Source organism: Lathyrus oleraceus, chromosome 3, assembly GCF_024323335.1.
Source record: "Lathyrus oleraceus cultivar Zhongwan6 chromosome 3, CAAS_Psat_ZW6_1.0, whole genome shotgun sequence".
Lineage (NCBI taxonomy): Eukaryota > Viridiplantae > Streptophyta > Magnoliopsida > Fabales > Fabaceae > Lathyrus > Lathyrus oleraceus.
Window position 1 is genome coordinate 144,171,151 of NC_066581.1, and position 27,651 is coordinate 144,198,801.

Sequence of the window (27,651 nt, forward strand, 5' to 3'; positions counted from 1 at the left end):
AGCGAATACTACAACGAGTAATTCTTTTTCAGTTGTTGCATAGTTAAGTTGGGCAGCATCTAGGGTTCTACTGGCATAATAAATGGCATGTAATTTTTTATCTTTCCTTTGTCCTAGAACGGCTCCAACTGCATAATCACTAGCATCGCACATTATCTCAAAAGGTTCTGACCAATCTGGTGGTTTCATAATAGGTGCTGAGATTAGCGCTTGCTTTAAAAGATTAAATGCGTCATTACATTTTTCATCGAAAATGAATTCAGCATCTTTCATTAAAAGTCCAGTTAAAGGTTTGGTTATTTTGGAGAAGTCCTTAATAAAACACCAGTAGAATCCAGCGTGTCCAAGAAAGCTTCGGACTTCTCTGATGGTTTTTAGGGGTTTTAGGTTTTCTATAACTTCTATTTTAGCTCTATCTACCTCTATACCTTTTTCGGAAACTATATATCCTAAAACTATTCCTTCAGTCACCATGAAATGACACTTTTCCCAGTTTAGCACGAGGTTTACCTCCACGCATCTCTCCAGGATTTTCTCAAGGTTAGCAAGACAATTGTGGAAATCAAATCTGCAAACCGAGAAATCATCCATAAACACTTCCATGATACCATCTAGGTAATCTGCAAAGATTGACATCATGCAGCGTTGGAAAGTAGCTAGGGCATTACAGAGGCCAAACGGCATTCGTCTGTAGGCAAAAGTTCCATAAGGGCATGTAAAGGTAGTTTTTTCTTGATCTTCGGGGTGGATAGGTATTTGGAAGAATCCAGAGTATCCATCTAGGTAGCAGAAGTAAGAGTGTCTGGTTAGACGCTTCAACATTTGGTCTATAAATGGTAAAGGGAAATGATCCTTCCTGGTTGCTTTATTTAATTTTCTATAATCTATACACATCCGCCATTCTCCTTCTAAACGTTTTACTACATGTTCGCCTTTGTCGTTTTGCACGACTGTGATGCCTCCCTTTTTAGGTACTACATGCACAGGGCTCTCCCACTTACTATCAGAGATCTGGTAGATTATACCTACCTCAAGTAACTTAAGAACTTCCTTCTTAACAACATCACTCATTATAGGGTTTATTCTTCTCTGATGTTCCCTAGAGGGTTTTGAATCTTCTTCGAGCGAAATCCGATGCATGCATATGGATGGGCTTATACCTTTTAGGTCAGAGATATTATATCCTAAGGCTGAGGGATATCTTCGTAAAACGTCTAAAAGTTGGTTCGTTTTCCCTTGGCTCAAGGTAGCACTGACTATAACTGGACGGTTCATCTTTTCATCAAGGAACTCATATCTCAGGTTCTTAGGCAGTTCCTTAAGTTATAAGGTTGGTTTCTTAGGGCATGGCATAGGATTTGGGGTAAGGGATAAACATTCGTAAAGGTTATCATCGATGTAGGGTTTCTTAAAGTCATCATCTTCCATTATGGGAGTTGATGGTAACTTTATTCTTTTTATAATTTCTGCTTGTTCTAATTCTCTAACACATTCATCAATGATATCTAAGGCATAACACGCGTCTCCCATCACAGGTGCCATAAGAAATTTTGAAAGTATAAATTCTATTTTCTCGTCACCTACCTCAAATGTCAACTTTCCTTTCTTGACATCTATTATGGCTCCTGCAGTCGATAAGAATGGTCTACCTAGAAGGATTGGTATATCGTTGTCCTCTTTGATGTCCATGACAACAAAATCAGTAGGGATAAATAACTGACCTATCCTAACAGGAACATCTTCTAAGATGCCTATTGGATACTTAACAGATCTATCGGCTAACTGAAGTGACATCTTAGTGGGCTGTAATTCTCCTAAGTTTAACCTCTCACAAACTGCTAAAGGCATTAAGCTGACACTAGCTCCTAAGTCTAGAAAAGCTTTTTCGATGACATGATTACCCAAAAGACAAGGAATGGATAAATTTCTAGGATCTTTATCTTTCTTTGCTAATTTATCCTCGGAAATAGCATTACATTCCAAAGGCTTCGGATCGTCAAGTCTACGTTTGTTGGTAAGGATGTCTTTGAGAAACTTTGCATAAGAAGGTATTTGGGTGATGGCTTCTGTGAAAGGGATTTCTACATGAAAATTTTCTATAACTTTAATAAATTTTTGATACTATTTATTGATCTGGGTTTGTTTGAGTCTTTGTGGATATGGTATACGTGGTTTATATGGCGGGGGTGGTACGTAAGTTTTAGGTTCTTCTCCTTTTTCTCGACCTTCCTGGTTTTCGGATTCCTCTGGTTCCTTTACTTCGTCTGTGGGTTTGGTACATTCCTTAGAAGTTTCGGGTTCACTCAATCTAGGGTTTGGTGGCTCATCATAAGCGTTCCCACTTTGTAGGGTAATGGCATTGGCTTGTCCTCTCGGATTTTGTTGAGGTTGTCCAGGGAATTGTCCTCCAGGTGTAGTCTGAGGGGCTTGGTTTAAAGCATCTTAGTATGAGTAACTATTTGGTCAACCTTGGTTCCTAACTGAGTAATCCATTCGTTAACATGAATGTTTTGGTTCATGAACTCCTTGTTTTGTTGGGTTTGAGCAGTGATAAAAATTTCCATAATTTTCTCAAGGCTCGACTTTGGTGGTACAGGTTGCATAGGTTGATTCGATCTTAGGGCTTGATAACTAGGTCTCGGAGGTGCATTATTTTGGATTGGGTTATTGTTTTTATAGGAGAAGTTCGGGTGATTCCTCCATCCAGGGTTATAGGTATTCGAGTATGGGTTCCCTTGGGTGTAGTTCACTTGCTCAGAGTGGATTTCATTTTAATAGACCGCATTCTGCAGATTGGTGTCCTTTGATTCCACATATCTCACAATCCGATGAAACTGCGGCTACAGTATTCGGGTTTATGCACATATGCTCGACCTTAAGGGCTAATGCATCCATTTTAGCTTGCATCATGTCTATAGAGCGTAGTTCATGCACTCCTCCTTGGGCTTCCTTCTTCTCAACTGTCACTCATTCGACTCCCCATGATTGATGGTTTTGAGCCATATCTTCGATGAGGGCACTAGCTTCAGGGTAAGGTTTGTTCATCAGAGCACCGCCTGTGGCAACATCGATGGTCATCTTGGTGTTATAGTGAAGTCCATTATAGAAGGTTTGAATGATTAACCAATTTTCTAAACCATGATGTGGGCATGCTCGTAACAACTCTTTATATCTCTCCTAAGCTTCGAACATCGATTCTCCGTGGTTTTGGATAATTCTAGTTATATGGTTTCGAAGAACGGCGATCTTACTTGGGGGAAAATATCTAGCAAGAAAAACTCTTCTAAGGTTATCCCAAGTCGTAATGGAATTGGGTGGAAGGGAATCTAACCATGATAGGGCTTTATCTCTGAGGGAAAAAGGAAATAATCTTAAATATATTGCCTTAGGAGAAGCTCCATTGGTTTTAAAAGTGTCTGCTAATTGAAGAAATATTTTTAAATGTTGGTTTGGGTTCTCAGTAGCGAGACCTGCGTATTGTCTCTGTTGCACTAGTTGTAACAAGGATGGTTTAAGTTCGAAATTATTAGCTGGGATGGTTGGGTTTACTATACTAGAACTAGGTTCTTCATTGGATGGTTGAGCGAAGTCTTTAAGAGGTCTTTGGTTTTGATCTTCGGCCATAGCTCTCTTAATTCTATGAAAGAAAAAAACATGCGCGAGCGTAACATTCAGGTTCTGCCAGAGGGTATACTAAGCTTAAACTTCCAGTGCTGTGAGTTCTTCGCAAGTATACGAACGCGTCAGAGTAATATAAAAGATTGTCGAATCCACAGAGACCAAGTGTCAATCTATCGTTATCTATTGTTATGGTGTTTATCAAAGGCAATCAAAATAGGTGTTTTTAGAGTGTGCAAAGAAAAGTAAAATATTGAATAAAGTTCAATTAATAAAGGCAGGGTCGAATGTAATTCACATAATCAATTAATAATCCAAGTACTTGCTAATAGAGCTACTTATGGGCAATGTTTCCTACTTTGAAAAGAACTAATTTAACAGGAACTGTCGCTTTCGCGTATTCAGAACCGAGTTGTACTCCCTAATCAAACCCTCTTATTGTCACTTATAAAAAGGCGCGCATTGTGTTAGAGTAGTAAACCTATTTTTAAGAAATATAGTATCTTGACTAAGTTGAAAAGTATTATAACCTGGATTTCTTAACCAAAAGAGGTTCTCACGAACCAGACTCTAAACTTATAAACGCGTCCGAAAATAGTTTTAAAATCTCTTTTCTTCTTAAGTTAAAAACTCCTAATGAACTAAACAAAGCGCTTTCGCTGTTTTTGAAATAGTTAAAAACAATTAAGTTTAAATAGACGTTGGACGGCTTACGATCTTACCCAACGGAATTGAAGTGCAGGAAAACTTAAGTTGAAAGTTAAAATAGCCCTTAAGTGCTTCTACGAACAATTGTACGGATTATTGGTTCAATTACGATCTTTACATTCTAACCTTATAAATTTAGTTAGACATGGTAAAGTACAAGTGCATTAATTTAAATAAAAGTAGTGCGAGTGCGGAAAGTAAATAAAAGTAGTGCGAGTGCGGGAAATAAATAAAAGTAGTGCGAGTGCGAGAAAATAAATAATTTAAAGCGAGTGCGAGGAAATAAAAAAAAAAGTAAAGTGAGTGCGAGGAAATAAATAAAGTAAAGCGAGTGCGAGGAAATAAATAAAGTAAAGCGAGTGCGAGGAAATAAGTAAAGTAAAGCGAGTGCGAGAAAGTAAATAAGATAAAGACAAGTAATAAAAACCTGCTCCAATCGGAGGGTTGAATAAATTGCAAAGCGGAAATGAAAATGGCGGCAGGATTAACTTCCTTCCAAAGTGCTCCAAACTCGATTACAGACTCGATCACAGACTTGATTACACAATTGTGGTAACACTCCAATGCGAAGCGATTACCACTTTAAAATACTGAATATATGCCTAAGTGAAACAAAGTTGCTCTGAGTTTGCCTCTATTCTAAGTTTGGATTATTGAAAAAGTGATTTCGAGTTTCTATTTATAAGCAAGTAAAAAGATGGAAATGACAAGGATGCCCTTCAACTTGAAAATGGGAGGGAAAACTTTTCCTCTTGTGGCGCCCGCCACAAGGCCAATCTGAGGCGCCTTAGTGGAAGTAGTGGGGAACCTGACAGTTGAGGGAGGTTGAGCTTGGACACGTCATGGCAGGGTCTATGGCGCCAGCCATGGTGGAAGCCACAAGTACAAAATGCTGAATTTTAGGGTTTTTGGCTCTTTTTCGCTCCTTTTCTCGATCGGGGCTCCGATTAAAGTAAAAACCCGAAAACAAAGAAAAATATAGTAATAACACAAAAAAATAACAATAAAACAACTAGAATGCATGTGAAATCGGAGTCGAAAATACGGTAAATTTCAGTGTTATCACTTCCGTTCTCGACTTTGCAATCATATCATCAACATACACCTCGATCTCCTTGTGCATCATATCATGAAACAAGGTAGTCATAGCACGTTGATACGTGGCTCCAGCGTTCTTCAAACCGAAGGACATCACTCGATAATAGAATGTTCCCCAAGGTGTGATGAATGTTGTCTTCTCCATATCCTCGGGTGCCATTTTAATCTGATTATATCCGGAAAATCCGTCCATAAATGAGAAGACATTGAATTTAACTGTATTATCTACCAACATATCAATGTGTGGTAGTGGAAAATCATCTTTTGGACTAGCTTTATTCAAGTCTCTATAGTCCATACACATTCGGACTTTTCCATCTTTCTTAGGCACGGGCACAATATTGGCCACCCATTGGGGATATGTAAAAGTCACCAGAAACCCCGCATCAATTTGCTTCTGAACTTCTGCTTTAATCTTTACTGCCATGTCAGGCTGAGTTCTTCTGAGCTTCTGCTTCACAGGCACGCACTCAGGCTTCAAAGGCAGGAAATGTTGCACAATATCAGTATCCAGACCAGGCATGTCTTCATATGACCAGGCAAAGACGTCGACGTATTCTCGTAGCAACTCAATCAACCCATTCTTCACAGATTCTTCCAGGAGTGCCCCAATCTTCACTTCTCGCACACAATCCTCAGACCCCAAGTTGACTGTTTCCAGATTCTCAAGATGTGGTTGAATGATCTTCTCTTCGTGCTCAAGTAGACAGGTAATCTCATCAGGAATCTCTTCAACATCATCTTCTTCGACCTCAAATACAGGGAACTCAAAGTTGGGAGATGGTGTTGGATCATTATGTTCAATGGGTTTGATCAACCTGCATAATGATTTTGGATATAAAAGAGATTTTAGAATTCAAGCAAGGCAAATCATTATGCAGATGAAAAGATTGATTTTATTCTATTTTTTAGGGTTTTATGTGATCACCAATTTCATGCAAAAAGCAAAAAGTGAAAATAAATTGGAAAAACAAACATTTAACATGAATTTATTGAATGAAATATCATTGTATTTATGGGCCAACAATGTCATCACTCCTCCTTTTGGCATGGGAGAAGGGTTTTTTAAACAGAAATGAACATTACGTTGACTTATGGACAACTGTTGGAACATCAACAGCGACCCAGTTATTGCAGACCCCTCCAGGGATGACAAAGTTTCCAGAATCTTCCTCCGCATCCTCTTCCACAATAGCAGAAGCTTCCTCGTCTTCGACAGTGTGGATGAAACCACCACTCTGAAACAGCCCATGCTTGTTGAAAGTGCCTGAAGAGTACCATATGTCAGCCCGGGATTTATTGTCTTCCAGCTTAATCATTTGTCCTAAACCAGTAGTTGTGCCATGCTCAATGGCCAACTTCGCATCATTGGAGGACGCAAATGAAGAAGTTCCTTTCTTAGAAGGCTCAGCAATAGACAAAGCTTGGAATGGTGTTCCAACTTCGTCCTCAGCATCGATGTAAGAAAAGGAAGACAGATGGCTAACCAAGAGAGCCTTCTCTCCCCCTACCACCACCAACTTTTTGTTCTTGACAAATTTCAACTTATGGTGTATAGTGGATGTCACGGCGCCTGCCTCGTGAATCCATGGTCTGCCCAACAGACAACTATATGATGGGTGGATATCCATGACCCGAAAAGTGATCTGGAAATCACTTAGTCCAATCTTGACTGGGAGTTCAACCTCACCAATCACAGTCTTGCGGGATCCATCAAAAGCTTTCACAACCACTCCACTCTGCCTCATGGGAGGCCCCTGATAAGAAAGTCTAGCGAGAGTGGATTTTGGCAACACATTCAGTGATGATCCAGTGTCTACCAGCACATTAGACATGGCATCATCCTTACAGTTCATTGAGATGTGAAGTGCCAAATTGTGGTCTCTTCCCTCCTCGGGGAGATCAGCATCACAAAAACTCAGATTGTGACAAGCAGTAATGTTTGCAACAATACTATCGAATTGTTCTATTGTGACGTCATGATCTACATACGCCACGTCCAACACCTTCTACAGAGCTTCACGGTGTGGTTCTGAGTTCATTAACAAAGATAGAACAAATATCTTTGAAGGCGTTTGTAGAAGTTGATCAACAATGTTGTATTCACTCCTCTTGATGAGCCTCAACATCTCCTCACAGTCCTCTTTCATCATGCCACTCTTTCTAGCAGGGACAGGAGTTTTAACAGCAACGCCGGTGTAGCACCTCAAATTTGCACCTACCATTTTGTACATTCATTTTCATATTAGGTCATTAACATAACATAGTCCACTGCATAACATTGCATTGTCCTTTGCCCAAGTGCAAGATCATCAGTCAAGACTGGTTAGGAGGATCAGTCAAGCTAGCAAGCCTGTGCAATTTCTATTGAGGCAAAACCCTAGGGTTGGTTCAACATGTTCACATGGCCTAGGGATCATTTTGAAGTGATTTGGCCAAAGGTTGGATGATCAAAGCTCAACAGTCAAGCTGAATTTCATCCGAAACCCTAGAAAGTCAACTGTGGTCAACTGTGCCAGAATTCATGGATTTGAAGGTGGGAGTTGGTTTGAAAGGCCTCATTCATGTCCATACAAGTCTCATTTGACATTTCAAAGATCAAGATTGAAGAATTTGAGGTCAGATGAAAAGTTTCCAAAAATAGTAAGTGACCTGTAATTTCAAACTGCCAAAAATGGAAAGGTCTTCTCCTCAAATTTACATCATCATACAAGCTTCAAATGGAATTTTGTCCAACATGAAAGTTGAAGATCTTACTCTCACCTTTCCAAAAAGTCCAAGAACATGCATTTCTCATGTGTGGTTGGCAAGTTATGATCAATTCATTGTCAAACATTTTTGAACTTCAACAAGGGATAACTCTCATACCATTTGGCCAAATTGAGTGGGGTTTCTTGCTACAAGCCACATTTGACATGCTCTATCCAAATCATTCATTGCATTTCACCAAAACTCATCACATCAAAATGACATTTTTTCACTTGAACCAATTTGAAAAAGGGAGGGAAAAAAAGTCACTTTCAAAATATGCATTTGCCACACTTTCAAGCTTCACATTTGGTCTTAAATCAACATTTGGGATATGCTTGGCCAATTTGTACATAAACATGCATTTCACTAATTCACTTCCATTTCAGCTAATTGGGATTAATAAAAATGATTAACAGCTCATATAAATAACTAATCCTAACTGAATTCGTCATTAACAATCATTTCAAACAGATCTAGATCAAGAATTGCACAATTCTCTCAACTTTTCATCTCCATTTTTTCTGCAAATCTTCATAGAACTTGCATTGGATCTTCATTGCTCGAGCATTCACAAGTCTTGCTGAAGAAGATTGAAGCCAGGGATCACCATTTTCGTGCTGTTTTCCTGAACTGTTACATTAAGCTTCTTCCATGGCAAGTGTTGATTGGAGCTGCTTCAAGAACATTTGAGCCACGATCCATCCTTCATTCATCTTCTGCATCATCATAGAAGTTCTGTTTCATCATTTCAAGCCTTGAAAATCACGATTTCATCACTGCTCTTCAATTAAGGTTGGATTTCGATGCTCTTAATTCATGTAATTGTGATATGCGTTCTATAGATCTTGCATCTACGAGTATCCTGAGCTTTGCACTTTTGATTTTCATCAAGTATTGAATGAGATATTGTGAATTGAAGTTTGATGTTCAAATCTTCTTTTGATCGATCAGTGTTTAATAGTTTGAATTAGGACAAATCATGTTGAGATTATTGATGTACATGATGAGACGAGTCTATTGGTATATCATTCGTTGATTTCTGTGAGATTTGTTCATCACCTGGATTTTGGACGAAGAACTCGATGAATGCGCGCATGAACCGTTCCCAGATTGCATTAGATCTTTGTTCCCGTGTGTTCGCATGAAATTGGTGTTTGTGAGCCATGCTTCCAATGAGGCGCTGCCACGTGTATTAGTGAAACGCGGCGTTTCACTTGAAACGCGCGCACATTTGAATTGAAGCGCGGATCGATTCCGCTTGAGTGCACTTTTCACCTTTGGCTTGGCATTTATTTCACCTATGCTTCCATGTTTCACCATGCTTTGTTCTTGCTTTTTTTTAATTTTTCTCCATGTTAAATAATTCATAACTTCTTCAATACTTGTCCAAATAATGTGAGGTTTTTTCCATGATAATCCTTGCCATGCCTAGAATTTTTTGATGATTTTTATGGAAATTGTGCACGGTTAGAAAAAATAATTGGCTAGGGTTTGCTCATACATGTCATTTTATGTACCTTGCTTGCTATTTTGCTCATGAAATAATGATGCTTAATTGGAAATTCTTGAAATTTTACATGTGTGTTCTAGACTCATTCCTGGTCATTTTGATAGGTGGTTTGTGATTTTTGCATTCCTAGATTGTGAGATATGATTTATTGAATAGAGGTGTGACAATTTGTGTCACACCATTTCTTGTGCAACGTCATGATATTTATTACCATGCCATATGAACTCTAAATGACCTGAACTTTTGCATGTGGAATCTTCTGGATGTTAAGTTTGGATGTGTATTTTTGTGGATTTTTTGAGTGCATTTTCAATTTGATTAAGATTTTCTCCCCTGTTTGACCAATTGTTGACTTCTTGTGATACATGATTTTATATGATTTGTGAAATTCTGGTTGTTTATTGGATGGACTTGAAATTTGGCATGTGTACTATAGACATCTTGAACTTTGCCATGGCTTTGGTTTCATTCATTTATCATGCTTGGTTGATGTTTTATGATTGCTGGAAGTTGATGCATGTTTTGATGCCTTGTATGAGCTTGTTTGAACTTGGTTTGACTTTATGAATTTAAATGACTTGCTTCCCTTGGTCCAAATGACTTGAAATTTGGTACGATTGTCATTTCATGAATGTTGTTTGACCATGAATGTTTTGGTGATTTATTGAAATGTTTGTGAGTTGATTTGAGTTGAATCTTTCTGTTTGGTTGTATGAGGTTCTAAATTGCATGTTTTGTACTCTTTGCTTCATGAAATGATAATGGTTGATGATATGAATGTGAAACCACTTGGATTTGTTTCTTATTTGATTGATCTTGATTTTTGATAAGTTTCATGTTCTGTTTTGACTTTTTGATCCCATTTTGACCCTAGTCTTGCACTAGTGGTTTGTGCTCTCACATTTGAGCTTTGTTTCAGGTTAAAAGCACAATTGCTTATGCTTGATGATGTGCACTCAATTGGAGTTGGCTTGTTGCTTGTTTATGACTAACTTTGAGTTTATTTTGTAGGTTTTGAAACTTGAGTTTGTGCCTTATGGCTTGCACCTTTGTGCATTGACTGTTGTTTGACTGTATAGTTAACTGTGGACCATTGTCTGTTTGCTTATTGTTTGAGTTGAGTACTGATTATATTAGATTGATTTCAGGTACCTTAGTTGCTATAGTTCCATTGTGAACTTGTGTTTGCTTTGCTTGCTAGCTTGAGCATTGAGGTATAATGATCTCTTCTCCATGTAGTCTGGAAGACCTGGCCTGTTACTTGGCCAGGCACCTGTCTGAAGTCCTCCTTAAGAGGCAATGTTTGTGCTTGTTTATTTTTGTCCCCAAGCAGGAAAAGACCTTTGTTAAGGCAATTGGCAGACACAAGAGATGTGCAATCCATCTCCTGCTCTTCTGTTGAGTCGTCCCTTGGCTCACATCACATGTTGATGCCTTGTGGACATTAACCCCAAGATCTATGTCGAGTCAGAGTCATAAGTGTAGAAGGGTTCCCACTTTCTGAACCCACACTTCATTGTCTGAAGCTCTCCCAGGCCAGGGATAAGAGCTGTGAAGTCTCATCTTCACTCACCTTTCATCAGCTTCACCTTGACTCTCAATGTCAAGGTTAAGAGCTAACATCACCCTGATACAGTGGCTTGTTTGTCGAGGTTGACATGACCCCTCGACTAAAGCCTAGCCTTGATGTTTGAGCCCCTTGTTGGTGTGTTTATTTCATGTTGTATGTGTGGTGTGATTGTATCCCCTAGGTTTGCTAGACTCCGCGTAGTCTCGTTTGCATGTCAATTAAGGTAGCACGGTTCCTTCATATAGGACTTCCTTTCTTGCGTGAGCTTTCCTAAGACACAAACAAACATTATCCCCTCTTAAGGATACGTCAACTCCTTCTACTACAGGTGAGTAAGTCTCCAAAGGTCGAGCATCCGGTAGATTGCGTAGTGACGTCGTCCACTTAAAAAATACCAACCAACAGGAATAGTTTAGCCGAACTACGGCAACTCTGATTCTCATGTCCAGATGAGATACGTAGGCACGAGATGCGATGTCTTGTCGAGTTTGACTAACGACTAACACTAATTCTTTTCTCTCGCCCTCGTTGCGATTGAGACCTTCCCTTTCTCTTGCCCTAGTTGCAATCGAGACCCTTCCTCTTGTTGTGTGCTTGAAGTCCGGTATAAGTCCATCAAGTGGCATCTGGTTTCCAGTGTGGGTGTGTTTGGTTCGGAGTCTGATGTAAGTCCAGCGATTGGCATTCGGATTCCACGTTTGCCGGTGTCTGTTTTGTTTGTGTGCGCGAGTCGAGCTACGGATGCTCTGATTCTTCTTAGTCCAAGAAGATACGTATGCATAGGATGCGACATCCTAGCGAGCATGTTTTTCCCCCCGTACGAACTACTTTGACTCTGATGACTATGCTTGATAGACTAAGTAGGCCCAGGATGCGATATCCTGCCGAGTCAGTCTCGTCTGTTTTCTTGTGTCTCTATCAGCCAGTGTGTTTGTTTTGAGCAGTGTTTTAGCAACCATTTTCCTTCCTATTGTGCGTAGATCCCGTCGAGTACGATGGATGCGTAGGGGTGCTAATACCTTCCCTTCGCATAACCGACTCCCGATCCCATTCTCTTTGGTCGCGAGACCATGCTTTTTCCAGGTTTACTTTGAGTGTTTCCTTTCCCTCTTTTGGGTTAAATAACGCACGGTGGCGGCTCTGTTGTTCTTGTTTTCCCGCCGGTTTTTCGTGTAATGCGACAGTTGGCGACTCTGCTGGGGATAAAGAAGTTGACCTCTTGCTGGTCCATCTTCCCTAAGCGAGTCTTTCCTAGCGCTCTCTAGGTTAGGGTTTTGGTTGCTATTTGCTGTTATTTATTGCATGCATGATTATTATGTTGTATATATGTGCATATCTGTTTGCATGCATCATACTATCATTGAGTTGTCTTCTGTGCAGGTGGTTCCTCTGTTTGGAGTGGGTGTTCTGAGTGGGGCTAAAACCCAGGCCCGAGTATACACCTAGGATTAGTGTGGTCTCGCGTTTCCTCACTTGCTGTATCAGCATGTTGTTGCGACGTGTCACCACAGCCGGACGAGGTTCATTTGAGGGAGTCCTTCCGTTTGGAGTTATTCCACTCAGGTTGGATGATCTCATCTGAGCTATTGACTTCGGTGACCGTTCTTTCCCGGATCTTTGATTGAGACGATCTTAAGAGAGCTACAACGGCACACCCGAAAGGGCAAACCCGTTGAGTATCTTTGCCCGATTGTCGAGATCATTGTCCGCCTTAGGATGACCTGATTAGAATTTACCTGTGAGGGGAGGGTTGATTCTTACAGATGCATGTTCTGATGGTGATTTTGTTGGTGACTATTGGTTGATCAGAGTCCTATTTATGAGTCAGATTTATGGATCTATTTCTGGACGCCGGAGGTTTGATCCTGGTATTGATCGGAGGGTTCCGTTTATTTCGGATCCCTGGGCTGAATTTGAGGATGCTCAGATGTGGATATGGTTCAGTTGACTTGGGTTCATATGACTTTGGGTTTCAAATGAAGTTGTGACGTCAGAGTTCAAGCCGAAGCTTCGATCCTGTGCCGCGTGATACTCAGCCGACCAGTCTTGGCTCCCTCATTTGCATCATAGCATGTTTATTTTCAAAAAAAATATGTATAATAATGCATGAAAAAAGTTAACCTGCATACACATCACGCACATCATACACATATCATCTTGCATAACAGGTGTTCTCGTTCCCGACTTCTCACTCCGGTTTCTGTGTCAGGCAGGATAGCTAATCGAAGACCGCACTGGTATTCTACCAGACTCAACCAACAAAGAAGCATGGATCAGGTTCAAAACGAGTTGGCCGAGATGAGGGCGAACATGGCCCAGTTCATGACTATGATGCAAGGGGTTGCTCAGGGTCAAGAGGAGCTCCGAGCTTTGGTTCAGAGACAAGAGACGGTTATTCAGGCGTCTAACCGTGGTTCACCTGCTGGTATTCCTGTGACAGAGAATGTTGCTGCTGCTCCCGTTCATGACTATGCTGTGGGGGATGAACTCAGGGGTATAAGAATTAATGGACAGTCTCTTGCTGCTGAGACTGTCAATGTCAAAGCTACCCGGGCTCCGGTTCGTCATCCAGCTTCGATCGTTGACCGACAAGAGGACATGTTCACATTGTTGAGTGAAGATGATGGGGATGTTGGTAGAGTTGAGGATAGGGATTGTAAGGTTGATGCCCTGGCTGAGAAAATCAGAGCGATGGAGTGCCAGAATTCTCTTGGGTTCGATGTGACCAATATGGGATTGGTTGAGGGTTTGAGGATCCCATACAAATTCAAAGCACCTTCCTTCGATAAGTACAACGACACTTCTTGCCCTCGCACCCATGTGCATGCCTATTATCAGAAAATCTCTGCGTATACAGACGACGAAAAGATGTGGATGTACTTTTTCCAAGATAGTCTATCTGGGGCTTCTTTGGACTGGTACATGGAATTGAAGAGAGATTCGATCCGATGCTGGAGGGATCTGGGTGAAGCCTTCTTGAGGCAATACAAGCATAACATGGATATGGCGCCTAGCCAGACTCAGCTGCAGAGTCTATGTCAAAAATCCACTGAGAGCTTCAAGGAATACGCCCAGAGGTGGCGTGAGTTGGCTGCGAGAGTTCAACCCCCCATGCTGGAGAGGTAGTTGACTGACATGTTTATTGGCACACTTCAGGGTGTTTTCATGGACCGAATGGGGAGTTGCCCATTTGGAAGCTTTTCTGACGTGGTCATATGCGGAGAGAGGAGTGAGAGTTTGATCAAAGCTGGAAAGATCAATGATGCTAGTTCCTCATCGTCCAAGAAACCTTTCTCTGGGGCACCTCGCCGTAGAGAAGGTGAAACTAATGCTGTTCAACACCGCCGAGGTCAGAACAGAAATCAGTACCGTCAGGTTGCTGTAGTGACCATTCCTGCACCTCAACAACGTCAACAACCGCAACAACAGAGAGTTCAACAACAAATGTCGCAACAGCAACAACGTCCATATCAGCCGAGGCAGAGGATGCCTGATAGGCGTTTCGACCCACTACCCATGACTTACGCCGAACTGTTACCCGAACTGCTCAAGTTAGGGTTTATGGAATTGAGGACTATGGCGCCATTGACAAAAATACCACCTGGGTATGATGCCAATGTGCGTTGTGACTTTCATTCTGGTGCGCCTGGCCACCATATAGAGAATTGCAGGGCTTTCCACCATAAGGTTCAGGACCTTATTGATGCCAAGACAAACAATTTCGCTGCTGTGCCAAATGTGGTGAATAACCATATGCCTGCGCATGGTGCTCACCGGGTAAACTGTATTGAAGGGGGAGAAGCTGAAGATTTGGTTGTCAGGGTTGATGATGTTCAGACTTCTCTGTTGGTTGTCAAGGGCCGTTTGCTAGATGAGGGTGTCTTCCCGGGTTGTGATGAAGACTGTGTTGCGTGTGCAGAATCAGACAATGGTTGTATGCAGTTGCGGGCCGGTATTCAGAAGTTGATAGATGAGGGTTGTGTCCGGTTTGCTCGGGCTGACAATAGAGATCGTGGGGCAGTGTCAACTGTCACAATATATTTCAAACCGTCTGAAGGACGTGGGCCGGGGACTGCTGTTAGTGCACCTACAGCAAGTGGTACTCCAGCTACCATTTCCGCACCAATAACTGTCAACAATCCAACTACAATCATCGCTCCGGTCAGAAGGGTTGTGGATAGCAGGGTCGTGCCTTGGAAATACGACAACGCCTACAGAAGCAACAGAAGGGCTGAGAATCGGGTCAGGCCGACCAATCAAGCACCTGTAACTATTGCGGCACCTAGTAGAGTTCCGGCAGTTGTGAGTCCAGTTGTGGACAATGTCGGTGGACCGGGAGGCTTTACTAGAAGTGGACGGTTGTTTGCGCCTCAACCGTTGAGGGATGCCAATGCTGAGGCATCTGCCAGAGCGAAGGGTAAACAGGCAGTGGTTGAAGAGGAACCTGCTCAGACAAATGTGCCTGGTGGCTCGTTTGAAAAGGACGTGGAGGAATTCATGAGAATCATTAAGAAGAGTGACTACAAGATCGTAGATCAACTCAACCAGACTCCGTCCAAGATCTCAATACTCTCTTTGTTGTTATGCTCTAAGGCACATCGCAACGCCTTGTTGAAAATGTTGAATATTGCGTATGTACCTCAGGAGATCTCTGTCAACCAACTGGAGGGTGTGATTGCCAATGTGAGCACCAGACACGGTTTGGGGTTCACTGATCTTGATCTGACGCCTGAGGGGCGAAACCATAATAAGGCCTTGCATATCACGATGGAGTGCAAGGGTGTTGTGTTGTCACATGTGCTAGTCGACACCGGTTCTTCTCTGAATGTCTTGCCCAAGCAAATCTTGAAGAAGATATATGTTGAAGGGGTTGTGCTTACTCCTAGTGACCTGATTGTGAGGGCATTTGATGGATCTAAGCGTTCTGTCTTTGGTGAAGTTACACTGCCTGTGAAGATAGGTCCTGAGACTTTCGATATCATCTTCTATGTCATGGACATCCAACCTGCATACAGTTGTTTGTTGGGGCGTCCATGGATCCATGCAGCAGGGGCAGTATCGTCGACTCTCCACCAGAAGCTCAAGTATGTCTGGAACGGTCAGATTGTGACCGTATGCGGTGAAGAGGATATTCTGGTGAGCCATCTGTCCTCGTTCGAGTATGTCGAGGTGGATGGCGAGATCCACGAAACTTTGTGCCAGGCATTTGAGACTGTCGCTCTTGAAGGGGTGGCATGTGCTGGTCAGAGAAGGCCGGGTGCTTCGATTGCTTCGTACAAGCAGGCCAAAGAGGTTGTTGACTCCGGTAGAGCTGAAGGCTGGGGCAAGATGGTGGACTTTCCGGTCAAAGAAGATAAATTTGGCATTGGTTATGAGCCTCTCCAAGCAGAGCAGGGTATGCAGACAGGTCCTAGTACATTTACCAGCGTTGGGCTGATGAATCACGGTGACGTCTTTGCAGCCGATGTTGAAGACAGTGACAGTGATATTGATCTCAACTTCTGGGTTCGCCCGTATGCGCCAGGGGAGCAGATCAACAACTGGACAGCAGAGGATGTAGTCCAAGTTACTCTTCAAACAGAGTAATTTTCTTTTGTTTTTTCATTCTGCACAAAACCCTACGTCCTGCCCAAGGCGTAGTGGTTCATTGTAGGGCCACATCATGTTTTACAATGTTTATCATTAATAAAGGATGTTTTGTAAACAATTTTGTGATCCCTGTCTTTCTATTTTGTCTTCACTTTTTCAAAAAATAAAAAAATGGCAATGTTTTTGTTTTTGTGACTTTATTGAAATCTTTTTCTAAAACAAAGCATTAAACATGCAGAAGTGATCTTATGGCATCCACTATGAACAAATCTGTTATGGCTCAGTATGATTTCGACAATCCCATCTACCAAGCTGAAGAGGAGAGTGAGGAAGACAGTGAACTCCCGAAAGAATTGGTCAGATTGTTGAAGCAAGAGGAGAGGGTCATCCAACCTCATCAGGAGGAGTTGGAGATTGTGAATCTTGGTACTGAGGACGCTAGAATGGATATTAAGATCGGGGCTGCTTTGAAGCCAGAAATCAAGAGCAGATTGATTGAGATGCTGAGGGAGTATGTTGAGATATTCGCCTGGTCTTATCAAGATATGCCTGGGCTGAATACTGATATTGTGGTTCATAGACTACCTCTCAGAGATGATTGTCCTTCGGTCAAGCAGAAGCTTCGTAGAACGAGTCCTGATATGGCAGTTAAGATCAAGGAAGAGGTTCAGAATCGGTTCGATGCGGGATTCTTGTCAGTGACAACTTATCCACCGTGGGTAGCCAACATCGTTCATGTGCCAAAGAAGGATGGAAAAGTCAGAATGTGTGTCGATTACCGGGATCTGAATAGAGCGAGTCCGAAAGATGATTTCCCATTACCTCACATCGATGTATTGGTGGATAATACGGCTCAATCCTCGGTATTCTCTTTCATGGACGGTTTTTCTGGTTATAATCAGATTAAGATGGCGCCAGAGGACATGGAAAAGACGACATTCATTACACCTTGGGGCATGTTCTGCTATAAGGTGATGCCATTTGGGCTGAAGAATGCCGGTGCTACCTATTAGAGGGCTATGACGACTCTATTTCATGACATGATGCACAAAGAGATTGAAGTGTACGTGGATGATATGATTGCGAAGTCGCAGACAGAAGAGGAGCACCTGGTTAATTTGCAGAAGTTGTTTGACAGATTGGTCAAGTTCAAACTGAGGCTGAATCCAAACAAGTGTACGTTTGGCGTGAGATCTGGAAAGCTGTTAGGCTTCATTGTCAGTGAGAAAGGGATTGAGGTTGATCCAGCAAAAGTCAAAGCTATTCAAGAAATGCGTGAACAGAAAACAGAAAAGCAGGTTCGTGGGTTCTTAGGGAGATTAAACTACATTGCAAGGTTTGTATCTCACCTAACTGCCACGTGTGAACCGATATTCAAACTGCTTAGAAAGAATCAAGCAATCAGGTGGAATGACGACTGTCAGAAAGCTTTTGACAAAATAAAAGAGTATTTATAGAAACCTCCAATCCTGATTCCTCCAGTTCCAGGGAGACCACTGATAATGTACTTGTCAGTAACCGAGAACTCGATGGGGTGTGTATTGGGACAGCATGACGAGTCTGGTCGAAAAGAGCATGCCATATACTACCTTAGCAAAAAGTTTACCGACTGTGAAATCAAATATTCGCAGCTTGAGAAAACTTGTTGTGCTTTGATGGGCTGCTCGCCGACTGAGGCAGTATATGTTGAACCATACTACCTTGTTGATTTCTAAGATGGATCCAGTGAAATACATCTTTGAGAAGCCGGCTCTCACCGGACGTGTTGCCCGTTGGCAGATGATCTTAACAGAGTATGATATCCAGTACACGTCTCAGAAGGCTATCAAAGGTAGTGTTTTGTCAGACTATCTTGCCGAGAAACCGATTGACGACTATCAGCCTATGATGTTTGAATTCCCTGATGAAGACATCATGTATCTTAAGATGAAAGATTGTAAAGAGCCTTTTGTTAAGGAAGGGCCGGATCCTGATGACAAGTGGACATTGATGTTTGATGGGGCTGTGAATGTGAACGGTAACGGTGTTGGTGCAGTGCTGATCAATCCGAAAGGTGCCCATATACCCTTTTCTGCCAGATTGACTTTTGACGTCACCAACAATGAAGCTGAGTATGAGGCTTGTATCATGGGGATAAAAGAAGCCATTGATTTGAGGATCAAAACACTTGACATATTTGGAGATTCCGCTCTAGTGATCAATCAGGTCAATGGAGATTGGAATACTAACCAGACGCATTTGATTCCGTATAGAGATTACACCAGAAGAATACCGACGTTCTTCAAGAAGGTGAAGTTGTATAATGTCCCGCGGGATGAGAATCAGATGGCTGATGCTTTGGCTACTTTATCCTCTATGATCAAAGTTCATTGGTGGAATCATGTGCCACATGTTGCGGTGAATCGACTCGAGAGGCCTGCGTATGTGTTTGCAGCCGAGTCTGTTGTGATTGATGAGAAACCGTGGTATCATGATATCAAGAACTTCCTCAAGAGCCAGGAGTATCCTGATGGTGCGTCAAAGAATGACAAGAAAACCCTGAGGAGGCTAGCTGGAAGCTTTTACTTGAATCAGGATGATGTGCTGTATAAGAGGAATTTTGACATGGTCTTGCTCAGATGCGTGGATAGACACGAAGCAGGCATGTTAATGCAAGAAGTGCATGAAGGTTCGTTTGGTACCCACGCTGGTGGTCATGCAATGTCTAAGAAACTGTTGAGAGCCGGTTATTACTGGATGACTATGGAATCCGATTGTTTCAAATACGCTCGGAAGTGCCATAAGTGTCAAATTTATACTGATAAGGTGCATGTACCACCAAGCCCTTTGAATGTCATGAATTTGCCTTGGCCGTTCGCCATGTGGGGGATTGATATGATTGGGAAGATTGAGCCTACTGCTTCGAATGGACATCGCTTCATCCTGGTTGCGATTGACTACTTCACCAAATGGGTGGAAGAAGCTTCCTATGCTAATGTTACCAAACAAGTGGTTGCCCGGTTCATCAAGAAAGAAATCATCTGTCGTTATGGAGTTCCTGAGAGAATCATCACTGATAATGGTTCGAATCTCAATAACAAGATGATGAAAGAGCTGTGTAAAGATTTCAAGATTGAACATCACAACTCTTCTCCTTACAGACCAAAGATGAATGGTGCTGTAGAGGCGGAAAACAAGAATATCAAGAAGATTGTGCAGAAGATGGTCGTGACGTTCAAGGATTGGCATGAAATGCTGCCTTTCGCTTTGCATGGGTACCGTACTTTAGTACGTACGTCGACCGGGGCAACCCCGTACTCCCTTGTGTATGGTATGGAAGCAGTCCTACCTGTTGAAGTGGAGATCCCTTCTTTGAGGGTATTGTTGGATGTCAAGCTGGACGAAGCCGAGTGGATTCGAACAAGGCTTAACGAGTTAAGCCTTATCGAAGAGAGACGGCTAGCAGCTGTGTGCCATGGGCAGTTATATCAGAGAAGGATGAAGCGAGCCTTTGATCAGAAAGTGCGTCCTCGGAGCTATCAGACTGGTGATCTAGTTTTGAAGAGGATCCTTCCTCCCGGTACAGATAACAGGGGCAAGTGGACTCCTAATTATGAAGGTCCGTATGTTGTGAAGAAGGTCTTCTCCGGTGGAGCCTTGATGCTTACAACTATGGATGGTGAAGATTTTCTGTCCCCTGTTAACTCAGATGTAGTCAAAAAATACTTCGCATAAATTGACCCGCTGGACAAGAAGAATAAAAGAAGTCCAGGCAAAAAAAGGGCATCCCGGCGAACCAAAAAACAGAAAGAAAAGGTTCGGGCAAAAATTAGGGATAAAATGAAAAGAACTTGTACACCCGGTAAGTCGAAAACCCGCAAGGGCGGCTTAGGCAAAAATGGGTATCCCGGTGGATTGAAAACCCGAAAAGGCGATCCAGCCAAAAGAGGGATTAAAGCGAAGGCTACAGTCTGAGTTATCTGTACTTCATCGCGCTTCGTCGTCTGCCATCTCGAAAGATGTGATCGGTCCAGTCGTTCTTCTCAGAAAGCAAGGAAGTTGGGAGAAAAAATGATGATCTGTGAGTTATAACAGAATTGGGAAATAGTGAATGTCGTGTTCACATTGCCATTAGGATAGATTTTTCCTTTTGTGCGCAATTACCTCTTTCTAGGGATTGCTTCCCAATGTATTCGCCTTTTCAGGCACATTTTTCAATCAATAAAAGTTGTTATTCAGATAAATAGCTCTCTTGTTTTATTTTACTATTTTGTTTGCAAAAAACGTCCGAATTTTTGATAAACATTGCATATAAAAACATGAAGGCTTAACAATAACTTGCAGGAAGATAAAATATTTGAAAATCATTTTGAATGTTGAGGACACTTGAGCATATCTTGTCCATGTCTCCCCTGGGGGCAGTTTGTTGTGCTGTTTTGAAATTTGTCATCTGTAGAGACGTTTCTCAGCAGATATTTCCCAAATGAGTTTGGAAGCTGTCAGAGCTATGTTCCCCTGCAGAGATGTCTGTGGATGGTGCCTTCTCTCCCAGCAGATCTGAGAATTGCATATCCCCAGCAGGCCCAGAAGCGGGTTTATTCCCCAGCGAATAATTCCCCAGGAGAGTTCCCCACTGAGTTGGAAGGATGTTGTATCCCCGACGGAGTTGTCCGTGGAGCGTTGTACCCCAGCAGTCGGATTTGAAGTACTGATATCCCCAGCGTGGTCGTGAGCGCTCATCCCCAGCAGGGTTATGGATGTTCCTCCCCAGCATAGAGTCTGGTATATTTGCATTCTCCACCAGAGTTTTGCTCTTCCTTAACAGAGGTTGGTGTGATATCCCCGACAGAGTTATTTTCCCCAGCTAGTCCCCGAGTGGAGCGGGTTCAATGAAATTTATCTCCAGCAGTTATCCTACCTGTGGATTGGATGAGTTTTCCGTAGCGAAGTGATGTCTGCATCCCCAGCTAAGTCTATCCTATCTGTGGATTGATTGGGTCGTCCCCGGCGGAGTAGCATTTATTTCCCCAAGCGGAGTCCCTAAGTGGATTGGGTCCTTTGGAGGATGTTCCCAATGGAGTCTATCCTTTCCTCAGCAACAGTTTTGTTTCTCCAGCATGAGTGACAAGTCGGTGCTCTCCCCGCAGAGTTTTCCTCAAGCAGAGTCTCCCCGTAGAATCGGAATATCTTATCATTTTGGCTTCCCAGTCAGAGTTCATCATTTGCATTTTGCATATAGTGATCATTGCATCCTCAAATGCGTAGCATTTCCATTCGATATGGAGCATTACGCCATAGAAAAATTCAAACATATGCATTCATGTGTTCGAAACCAATCAGACCGTATACCCGGCAGAGGCGGATTTTGATCAACATCTGTACGGCACGTTTGCTACAGTTGCTCCTGACAGCTTTCAGGGTTGATACCCCAGAGAGGTTTATTCCTCATCCGATGGCGAAAGGAAAGCCTGTTTCTCCCTAGTGAGATCCCCAGCAAGTGTTTAGCCTTGCCTTGACATGTGTAGATGTCATCTTGCGATACTGGTCGGTGTCATGTTAGCACCCGTGTGTGTTCTTTCTTTGGTGTCGGTAAACACCATCTTTCGGTGTCGGTAAACATCGAGTCGTATTTCCAAGTCATTCGTTAATGTCTGGTCGTATTTCTTTGGTGTCGGTAAACATCATCTTTCGATGTGCGTAATACCCTTATTCTTCCCCAGTAGGGTCACCTCTCTGTTGGTGTCGATAAACGTCGAGTTTTTCCTAGTTGTCCGTTGACAACTGGCTGTATTTTCTTCCCCATAAGTTTCCTCCTCTCCGTTGGTTTCGATAAACGTCGAGTTTTTCCTAGTTATCCGTTGATAACTAGTTGTATCCCTTTCACCTCAGATTTACCTCTCCGTTGGTGTCGATAAACGTTGAGTTTTTCCTAATCGTCCATTGACGGTTGGTTGTGTTCATTATCCCCACAAAGTTACCTCTCCGTTGGTTTTGATAAATGCCGAGTTTTTCCTATGCGTCCGATGACGTATAGTTGTCTATTCCCCACAGATCATTCGTTAATGGCTGTTGATTCCCCTCAAAGTCCTCCTCTCCGTTGGTGTCGATAAACGTCGAGTTTTTCCCGATCATCCGTTGATGATTTGGTTGTGTTCATTATCCCCACAAAGTTACCTCTCTGTTGGTGTCGATAAACGTCGAGTTTTTCCTATGCGTCCGTTGACGTATAGTTGCTTATTCCCCACAGATCATTTGGTAATGCCAAATGATTCTCCTCAGAGTTTCCTCCTCTCCGTTGGTGTCGATAAACGTCGAGTTTTTCCTATTCGTCCGATGACGTCTAGTTGTATCTTTCCCCATGCAGAGCTACCTCTCCGTTGGTTTCGATAAACGTTGAGTTTTTCTCAGTCGTCCATTGACGTCTGATTGTATACCCTATTCCCCAGTCATTCGTTAATGTCTGGTTAATCCCCAGCCAGATTCCCCAGTAGAGTCGTCGGTGGCGTCCTATTCGGTTTTCGGTTGTTACGCCCCTTCCTTAGTGAAGTGGCTTCTCCTTCTCCGTTAGTGTCGATAAACGTCGAGTTTTTCCTAGTTATCCATTGATATCTAGTTGTATTTTCCCAGTAAGTCTCCTTCTCCGTTGGTGTCGATAAACGTCGAGCTTCTCCCGTTCGTCCGTTGACGTCTGGTTGAGTTTTCTCCTTCTTCGTTGGTGTCGATAAACGTCGAGCTTCTCCCATTCGTCCGTTGATGTCTGGTCGAGTTTTCTCCTTCTCCGTTGGTGTCGATAAACGTCGAGCTTCTCCCTTTCGTCTGTTGACGTCTGGTCGAGTCTTCCCAGTCCATCCGTCGTCCGTTGACGTCTGGTTGAGTTTTCTCCTTCTCCGTTGGTGTCGTTAAACGTCGAGCTTCTCCCGTTCGTCCGTTGACGTCTGGTCGAGTCTTCCCAGTTCATCCGTCGTCCGTTGATGTCTGGTTACCTCTCCGTTGGTCTTGATAAACGTCGAGTTTTTCCTGGTCGTCCTCCAGTAGAGTTACCTCTCCGTTGGTTTTGGTAAACGTTGAGTTTTTGCCACTATTTCCGCTGACATATGGTTGTATCTCTTTCCCATTCATCCGTTGATGTCTGGTTACCTCTCCGTTGGTTTCGATAAACGTCGAGTTTTTCCTAGTTGTCCGTTGGCATCTAGTTGTGATTCTCATTCCCTTTCATCATGTTGTGATGTCTGGATGTGACAATACCTTTGAAAAGAAAACCAGAAGAATCAAAATCCCCCGTAATAAATATCAGACCCCAGTGGACGTTTCCGTTGGTGGATCCCCGCATTGTGCAAATTTCTACGGTTCTTCGGTATTCAATCCCTGTTTACCCTGAAAGTCTGACAGCCGTTGCTCTCATCCGTTTGGGTTCCCAGTTGATTGAATAGGGGCAGCTGTAGCACCTCAAATTTTCACCTACCATTTTGTACATTCATTTTCATATTAGGTCATTAACATAACATAGTCCACTGCATAACATTGCATTGTCCTTTGCCCAAGTGCAAGATCATCAGTCAAGACTGGTTAGGAGGATCAGTCAAGCTAGCAATCCTGTGCAATTTCTATTGAGGCAAAACCCTAGGGTTGGTTCAACATGTTCACATGGCCTAGGGATCATTTTGAAGTGATTTGGCCAAAGGTTGGATGATCAAAGCTCAACAGTTAAGCTGAATTTCATCCGAAACCCTAGAAAGTCAATTGTGGTCAACTGTGCCAGAATTCATGGATTTAAAGGTGGGAGTTGGTTTGAAAGGCCTCATTCATGTCCATACAAGTCTCATTTGACATTTCAAAGATCAAGATTGAAGAATTTGAGGTCAGATGAAAAGTTTCCAAAAATAGTAAGTGACCTGTAATTTCAAACTGCCAAAAATGGAAAGGTCTTCTCCTCAAATTTACATCATCATACAAGCTTCAAATGGAATTTTGTCCAACATGAAAGTTGAAGATCTTGCTCTCACCTTTCCAAAAAGTCCAAGAACATGCATTTCTCATGTGTGGTTCGTAAGTTATGATCAATTCATTGTCAAAAATTTTTGAACTTCAACATGGGATACCTCTCATACCATTTGGCCAAATTGAGTGGGGTTTCTTGCTACAAGTCACATTTGACATGCTCTATCCAAATCATTCATTGCATTTCACCGAAACGCATCACATCAAAATGGCATTTTTTCACTTGAACCAATTTGAAAAAGGGAGGGAAAAAAAGTCACTTTCAAAATATGCATTTGCCACACTTTCAAGCTTCACATTTGGTCTTAAATCAACATTTGGGATATGCTTGAGCTGAATTTCGTGCACTGTAGCAAGGTTATCATGTGCATAGGGTATTTTGGCCAATTTGTACATAAACATGCATTTCACTAATTCACTTCCATTTCAGCTAATTGGGATTAATAAAAATGATTAACAGCTCATATAAATAACTAATCCTAACTGAATTCGTCATTAACAATAATTTCAAACAGATCTAGATCAAGAATTGCACAATTCTCTCAACTTTTCATCTCCATTTTTTCTGCAAATCTTCATAGAACTTGCATTGGATCTTCATTGCTCGAGCATTCACAAGTCTTGCTGAAGAAGATTGAAGCCAGGGATCACCATTTTCGTGTTGTTTTCCTGAACTGTTACATTAAGCTTCTTCCATGGCAAGTGTTGATTGGAGCTGCTTCAAGAACATTTGAGCCACGATCCATCCTTCATTCATCTTCCGCATCATCATAGAAGTTCTGTTTCATCATTTCAAGCCTTGAAAATCACGATTTCATCACTGCTCTTCAATTAAGGTTGGATTTCGATGCTCTTAATTCATGTAATTGTGATATGCGTTCTATAGATCTTGCATCTACGAGTATCCTGAGCTTTGCACTTTTGATTTTCATCAAGTATTGAATGAGATATTGTGAATTGAAGTTTGATGTTCAAATCTTCTTTTGATCGATCCGTGTTTAATAGTTTGAATTAGGACAAATCATGTTGAGATTATTGATGTACATGATGAGACGAGTCTATTGGTATATCATTCGTTGATTTCTGTGAGATTTGTTCATCACCTGGATTTTGGACGAAGAACTCGATGAATGCGCGCATGAACCGTTCCCAGATTGCATTAGATCTTTGTTCCCGTGTGTTCGCATGAAATTGGTGTTTGTGAGCCATGCTTCCAATGAGGCGCTGCCACGTGTATTAGTGAAACGCGGCGTTTCACTTGAAACGCGCGCACATTTGAATTGAAGCGCGGATCGATTCCGCTTGAGTGCACTTTTCACCTTTGGCTTGGCATTTATTTCACCTATGCTTCCATGTTTCACCATGCTTTGTTCTTGCTTTTTTTTCCATGTTAAATAATTCATAACTTCTTCAACACTTGTCCAAATAATGTGAGGTTTTTTCCATGATAATCCTTGCCATGCCTAGAATTTTTTGATGATTTTTATGGAAATTGTGCACGGTTAGAAAAAATAATTGGCTAGGGTTTGCTCATACATGTCATTTTATGTACCTTGCTTGCTATTTTGCTCATGAAATAATGATGCTTAATTGGAAATTCTTGAAATTTTACATGTGTGTTCTAGACTCATTCCTGGTCATTTTGATAGGTGGTTTGTGATTTTTGCATTCCTAGATTGTGAGATATGATTTTTTGAATAGAGGTGTGACAATTTGTGTCACACCATTTCTTATGCAACGTCATGATTTTTGTTACCATGCCATATGAACTCTAAATGACCTGAACTTTTGCATGTGGAATCTTCTGGATGTTAAGTTTGGATGTGTATTTTTGTGGATTTTTTGAGTGCATTTTCAATTTGATTAAGATTTTCTCCCCTGTTTGACCAATTGTTGACTTCTTGTGATACATGATTTTATATGATTTGTGAAATTCTGGTTGTTTATTGGATGGACTTGAAATTTGGCATGTGTACTATAGACATCTTGAACTTTGCCATGGCTTTGGTTTCATTCATTTATCATGCTTGGTTGCTGTTTTATGATTGCTGGAAGTTGATGCATGTTTTGATGCCTTGTATGAGCTTGTTTGAACTTGGTTTGACTTTATGAATTTAAATGACTTGCTTCCCTTGGTCCAAATGACTTGAAATTTGGTACGATTGTCATTTTATGAATGCTGTTTGACCATGAATGTTTTGGTGATTTATTGAAATGTTTGTGAGTTGATTTGAGTTGAATCTTTCTGTTTGGTTGTATGAGGTTCTAAATTGCATGTTTTGTACTCTTTGCTTCATGAAATGATAATGGTTGATGATATGAATGTGAAACCACTTGGATTTGTTTCTTATTTGATTGATATTGATTTTTGATAAGTTTCATGTTCTGTTTTGACTTTTTGATCCCATTTTGACCCTAGTCTTGCACTAGTGGTTTGTGCTCTCACATTTGAGCTTTGTTTCAGGTTAAAAGCACAATTGCTTATGCTTGATGATGTGCACTCAATTGGAGTTGGCTTGTTGCTTGTTTATGACTAACTTTGAGTTTATTTTGTAGGTTTTGAAACTTGAGTTTGTGCCTTATGGCTTGCACCTTTGTGCATTGACTGTTGTTTGACTGTATAGTTAACTGTGGACCATTGTCTGTTTGCTTATTGTTTGAGCTGAGTACTGATTATATTAGATTGATTTCAGGTACCTTAGTTGCTATAGTTCCATTGTGAACTTGTGTTTGCTTTGCTTGCTAGCTTGAGCATTGAGGTATAATGATCTCTTCTCCATGTAGTCTGGAAGACCTGGCCTGTTACTTGGCCAGGCACCTGTCTGAAGTC

General features: G+C 41.8%; 1 non-coding gene across 1 annotated transcript; it reads left to right on the plus strand.

Moving 5' to 3' along the window:
- Window positions 1–3,133: 3,133 nt before the first annotated feature.
- Window positions 3,134–3,240, plus strand: LOC127134106 (small nucleolar RNA R71). Its single transcript, XR_007807876.1, has one exon. It is a non-coding gene; the product is annotated as a small nucleolar RNA R71 (small nucleolar RNA).
- The last annotated feature ends 24,411 nt before the right edge of the window (window positions 3,241–27,651 follow it).